The sequence below is a fragment of the Trachurus trachurus genome (assembly GCF_905171665.1).
Source record: "Trachurus trachurus genome assembly, chromosome: 15".
NCBI lineage: Eukaryota > Metazoa > Chordata > Actinopteri > Carangiformes > Carangidae > Trachurus > Trachurus trachurus.
Genome location: NC_139906.1, coordinates 11349794 through 11356356, shown reverse-complemented (window position 1 = coordinate 11356356; position 6563 = coordinate 11349794).

Genomic DNA, 6563 nt, shown 5'->3' with positions numbered 1-6563 from the left:
ACATGTTTTAGAAATAATTTATCTCTCATATTGCGTCTTCCTCTTCCTATGTGTTATATTGAACGTGAACGCTGTAAATTATTTATGTGACTCATATAATTTACTCTAGGCTGTCGTTTTGGCCAGGTCTCTCTTGTAAAAGAGATGATGTAACTCAAGAGACATGCTGGTTAAATAAAGATTAAACTGCTGTCGAATAAGACACTAATGTTCCTAAAAGCATCGATAATGAGTGGGTTTATATAGTGTCTTGATACAACACGATGTAAGGAGGTGGTGTTTTTATATTTCCAGCTGTCTCAGTCAGATGTTTGGAAACAAAAAAACCTCTCAGCTTTGGAACAAAAAGTTTCTGTTTGAGAGAAAATTGTTTGGAAATGATTGATAAGAGTCTTGAAACAGCAAAATGTGGTAAACAATCATATTTACTCAGGGTATTTTAAATTTGGTTGATGAGAATTAAAGCATAGATAATTACTGAGTAAATGCAAAAACATTTAGAACAAAAAAAGGAACATTTAAAAAACACAGCGTGATTCCTGCAAGGATGTTCAACATGTTACCCCTTTGTTTACTGAGTTGGGTTCTTCTTTTTTTTCTGCTATATGCCATGACACCGGGGGGTAAGCTGTAAATTTGAATAGTCAGTGGAAGTAAATGGAAAGGTGTGAAGGAAAGCAGAAGACACGACGCCGCTAAAATCAAGAGTAGCGCCGTGGTGGTTATGGTAGACAACTGAAATCAAATCTGCACCCTGTTATTATACCGCATCTTTTCACCAGAGATGGATGTGAGGAGCAGCGAGCACAAACTTTTCTACTCAAAGAAACACAAAATCTATTTTTTTTCTGAATTGTTCAGCTGTTGGATCAGAATGAGAAGCATTTGGAAAGTTAAACACAGAGACTAAAAGACTGTTTTCTGCTTATGCACAACCACTATATGAGGAAATGTCTCATATTGTTTAGCAACAGCCAGCAATATGCATTATTACCAGTTATGACAGTGTGGTTGATACAGTATTGTTTCCACTTTCTGTGTCATCATGGAAAAATGTGGTTGTGGAGACACCTAATAGAAGAATGAATGTATTATTCTCCTATAATAATTTGTAATAATAAAGTAATAACTGAGTTTAAACATCATCTTGTGCACATATCACAATCCAAAGCTTTTCTTCTGAAATTCAGTGGAGTAATAATCTGCTTCTCATGTTGTCTGATTGATATTTTAACTGACTGTTGCTCCTTTTCTTCGTCTTTGGTTGCCATTCGTTGATGCACACTGAGCGAGGTCTGTGTACTGTCTCTCCTCCCTCCTCCGGCAGCAGCACCAGCTCAGCAGTGTAGTTACCTGGGATGCAGGGCCTTGTGAGTGAGTAATGCTGCTGAAACAAAAGCCCTGACAGCAGAAGTGTGGAGAGAGTGATGAGAGCCCCTGCTGGTGTGTTAGCCGGGCCTGGCCTCGGAGTCTCCTCTCTGGCTTTCCCTTTCACGCTCCTGCCCGTGAGACCTCGGAGCCCCGGAGACACCGGGACCCTGGAGAGGCCCCGGGGTCCCGGTCTATCACTTCTAGTCTCTAATGTTGTGTCTCTGACTTTAACTCAAGTCGCTTTACAATTCAGTACGATTCATTAAACAGTAATAAATATGCAAACAGTTTGAATACTATAGCACTTTACTGTATACTTTTACTTCTCTACATTTGAAGGGGAAATCCACTCCCAACAATAGAGCCACACTAGTTGGTCATACAGATTGAGATTATGTGCAAAATAATAATGATTGTCTTATTGTTATCATCTAAACCACCCACCAGGAGCAAATAAAATACTCATCCAGCAGCAACATGCTGTTTACATGTTAATGCATCAACAATACTGCACTTGATTAAAGGGACCATTTGGTATTGCATGTATTTTGATATTTTGGGTATATTTTGTTTGGTGATGCCTTGTGGAGGTGAATTTTTATCAGAAGATCAACCACTGGTGATTATACATACCTGGTTTAAATTGAGATAGTCCACATACTGTTTCCCAGTGATGTGCATTGTCTGTTAAAATTAACCACCAAAACATCATCACAGAAACAAAAGTGGGCTTTTTTTATTCAATGTTTATAGTCAAGTCAAGTCAAGTCAAATTTTATTTATAGAGCATATTTAAAATGACCGAAGTCGTCAAAGTGCTGTAGGCTACAGGTAAACAATACCGAAAGCAATACAACACAATTATACAATTAAACAGTTTTACAAACATGCATGCATACATTGGGACATGACAAAAGCAAAAGGCAAGAAGGGCTCTGCCTCAACCTGAGTTGAATGCCATGTTGAATAAATGGGTCTTCAGAGAAGACTTAAACACCTCTAATTTAAGTGAAAGGGCAGGCTCTTGAGTAAAGTTTACTTTAATGAGTAAACAACCTGCTTTTAACTAAGAAACACTTATCGATCTTCAAACACAGAACCTCTGCAGTGACTGTGTCCAAAAATAACTTTGATTATAGTGTTAGTGTTTGGATGCTGCACCCTGTTTCTGTGAAAACACTGTGGCCGCGACCCAACGCCACCAACTTCTCCTGCTTCCCTCGTCTTTGCCAGCCTGGTGTGGTTGCCAAGGTAAGAAACGTCATGGCGACCATGGGATCGGCTGCGGGCTCAGAAAGGGACGTCCAGCTGTGATGGGGCGCGTGACATGATACTCAACACTCAGACACCATGACAACCTGGCAACAATGCTGTTGATTCAGCAACCCGACTAAACTGTATGAGGAGTTGGAGGCAGCACAGTGAGGCGTCGGCATCAAAGCCTCGTTGTACTTTAATACCTGAATTACTTTAATACCTGCAGAATATAAACCGAGGAAAAATATCATCCCAAAGTGTGTTGCAGGTCTAGCGTCTTTCTTTTCTGTTTTATCATATGGCAAGTTAGTGTTTACAAGTTATGAGAATGATCTGCACTCATAACTTCTCTGATGGTTTTATTAAATTAGACAAAACTTTACAATAAAAGTACAGACTATAGAATAAAGAATAGTACATTTGTTTTTTCTTCCTTTCTATCCTATTATTTATGTCACGATTCTTCAGATTTATCTTATGGTCCTTTGGAAAAGTTGACTCCTACATTACCCTTAACTGTAAATAAAAAGAAATAATGCCTACCACTTGCAACAGTTAATGTGGAAAACACAAGGTATGAGATACATAATATTGAATTTCTGCGTTCCAAGTTTTCTGAAATGACACTGCAGGTCTTTTAAACCCAAGAGAAACCATTGCATGAGAAACTGTATATGGAATTGTATGAGTTGAATGTAATGTCAAGTTACCCTGTATAGAAATACATTGTTAGTTCCCTCAAAAGAAAATTAAAATCCAGTTTCAGTGAAAAAAAAGAGGAATCATTTTATCAAAGGAATGCAGAAAGGTTTTAAAAGTTAGGGGATTAGATTTGAAAGTTGGGACCTATTGATTATTATTCATATACACAGTCTTATTGAAAACTCCTACAGCAGAGTTTTAAAAGAGGTGACATATGTGTGCGTGCGTGTGGGATAAAATGCTGATTTAGTTGCTGCACTGATGCAGCTGCTGAAGCTCAAAGCTCTTAATGTCTAAAAATATAAATAAGACTGAAAAGACAAAGAAGAAATATTATATATCAACAAACAGTTGCCCAGTGCATACTGATAATCATCTTTACTCTCTACTGGCTGTGAAATCTGTCACCATCAACTCAAACTTACTGGCTGCAAAAAAACTCACACTGGCCTACACTGCCACCATGTGGTAGATAAGGGAATGTTTTAAATGCTCTTAAAATTGGACAAATATTGATATACAGGGCCAAGTAACCTGTTACCGGCATCCAGTAATACAAGATGGATATCCTATGTACATAATAGTGCTTATAAAAAATATAATAAAGCAGTTTATCTATCTATAAATGTGGAAAACATATTAGTGGGGTTTTGTGCATGGGTAATTTGTCTCAGTCATTTCAAATGTACCTATGTTAAAGTTTGGTTTTCACTTCTAAGTTGAAGTTAAAGGTCTATAGAACAATTTTGGTCCAAGTGTCAAACATATAAAAAACTGATTTAAAAAAAAGGCCTCTAGGGGGCGCTGCAAAACATGTAAACTGCTATAACTTTTGATCGGATTATCCTATTTTAACATATGAGGTATGTATGGATTCAGAATTAAAAGCAGACACTGGTATGTCAAGCATTTAGTGACCACTAAATACACTTTTAGCTCAATATATTAAAGTGAAAACCAAACTTTAACACCAATTTGAAATGACTGAGTCTTAAGCAGCCCCACTAAATTCAGCCTGCTCTCTTAAGACTGAGTATTGATATAATTTCACTTTGTTTGCCTCTCACATATTTGACACGTTTGCAGTCAGTTGGTTTTTGTGATCTTAGATTTTTATTTTCGGGGGTTAATTTGACAAAGCAGGCTCGATGAATTCAGTCAGATATCTTGCAAAAATCTGTGACAGATGTTTATTTAACAAATAGGAATCAGTATGGTGCATTAGGCTATTTACAGATCAGTCAATTTCTGTGAGCCAGGCCAGCGAGGGTCAAAACAGCATGCGTGAACTTTCTCTCTTCAGGAAATGTATTTCATGTTGTAGGCACTAGAGGGAGCCATTTGCTCAGTCTCCAGCATTTTCTGAGCCTTGGCACATTTACTTTACAGCGAATGTAAAGTCCACCTGAACTGACTGACTGGGACTGGTGTAAACAAAAATGATGTAATGGATGTGGGAAAACAGCACACAACAGGTCAAAGGTGAATAATCAGTCAACAATGGATCCGAGGTAGAAACAGTTTGCGCTCTTCCAGCTCCTCTGCACCGTCCAGACTCAACGACACAACATACTACTATACATCCAGTCCACACATCTGGAGTCCAGTACTGGTCTGACGGGTTCGGCCACCGTGTTCTGACCCTCTCTCTAAATTTATCTGGCCTTGTCATCACGTGTGTGTCGCTCATATTTCTGCCGGCCGGTGGGACTGGCTAAGAATAGAAGAGTACTGACACAGATTAACATGCTGCTCTCTATCTCTCTCTTTCTCTTTCTCTCTCTCTGTCACTCTTTTTGAAAAAACATTTATTTTCCATCTGTCAGTCCTACATCCATGGATGGACACTTTTCTTTTCTCTCTGTGTGTGTTTTCCTATTAACTATGTCAGCCTCATCCATTATACTGTATAGGGGAGGGGGTTGAGCAGAGGGGAGGTCACTGGGGTCCAACTAAACCGTTAGGACCTATAATTAACACAGGTTTGATCAGAAATATAATTGCTGAGCATTGAAGATGCTCTATCTTCTTTATCCTCTCAGTCTGGACTCTTTCAAGTCTAACTTTACACAAATGATATAAACTTACAACCAGGAAATGTCCTTTGCCATGAACCTCTATCTATGTAACTATGAGTGTTTACCAGTGCAGGACAGATAAGAGTCCTTCAGTGACTCCTAAATGTCACATCTAATCCCTGGGATCTCCTGGATATGTGGGGTTGTCCCTCAGAGAGAGATAGAGGGAGAGAGTGATGATCCAGTACTCCACAGACACCCAGTCACAGATAGTGAACTGAAATTTGATTGGCTCATTAGCAGGGTTATTTAGGACAAGCTCTGAGAGCACCCACTTCACTTTTCCTCCATCTTTGTCTTCTTAGCTGTATGAAAATCGTCTCAAGGTCATAGAAGTACGAGTTAAGGTATATCCTTGATCGCTCTCTGTGAAAGGCAGCTTAGGTAACACAACTTAGATGAATAGTTATATTAGCTGAATGCCAAAGCAAACACACCTCACTGCTGCAGCGAAGGCAAACAGACAAACCCAAGGCTATACGGGCTGAAAGACACTTGTTGAAGTTCAATAATGTAATCAGCTACTTGGCAAAAGCGTCTGCATCACATGATCATCCTCAGCAGCAGATGGAGTTTGCACAGCTTTCAACGAATTATCAGTTAAAACTTGTTTACTTTCTTCATTATTACATTTAGTGCTACAATTGTATTTAGAGAAGGGTTATATAATGGTACAGGGTTGGACATGGAAAACAGAGGCAAACCAAAACCACCTCATCATTCATTGTCGGAGCTGATATTGTGAAGCACATTCATTGGTTTTAGACCCACATCCTCCAAACCACTAAACCCAAAGGCCGGGCCTTTCATAGTCCGGCCAGGTGGAATTTCACATAGGATTAGACGGCCCGAAGAAAAGCTGCCCTCCTATTTATGCATCGGTGTCAGCAGATAGTCTCTCCACAATGTCAGTGCATAATGCTGGATGTGAACAGCTGGGTAAACATGGGACGCTAGTGTGTCCACTGAAGTGAAGAGGTTTCATGAGTTAATGTTTTTTTTTTTGTTTAGCAGTACTCATCGCCAAGAGCATGTGAAAACACCATAAAGTTAGTTGAGTGGAGGACAACATATCTCTACTGCATCACAGATATCTGCCTAAACACAGTAGATAGGTCTTATCTTTATTGGGGGCAGTCAGCCTGTGAAAGCAAA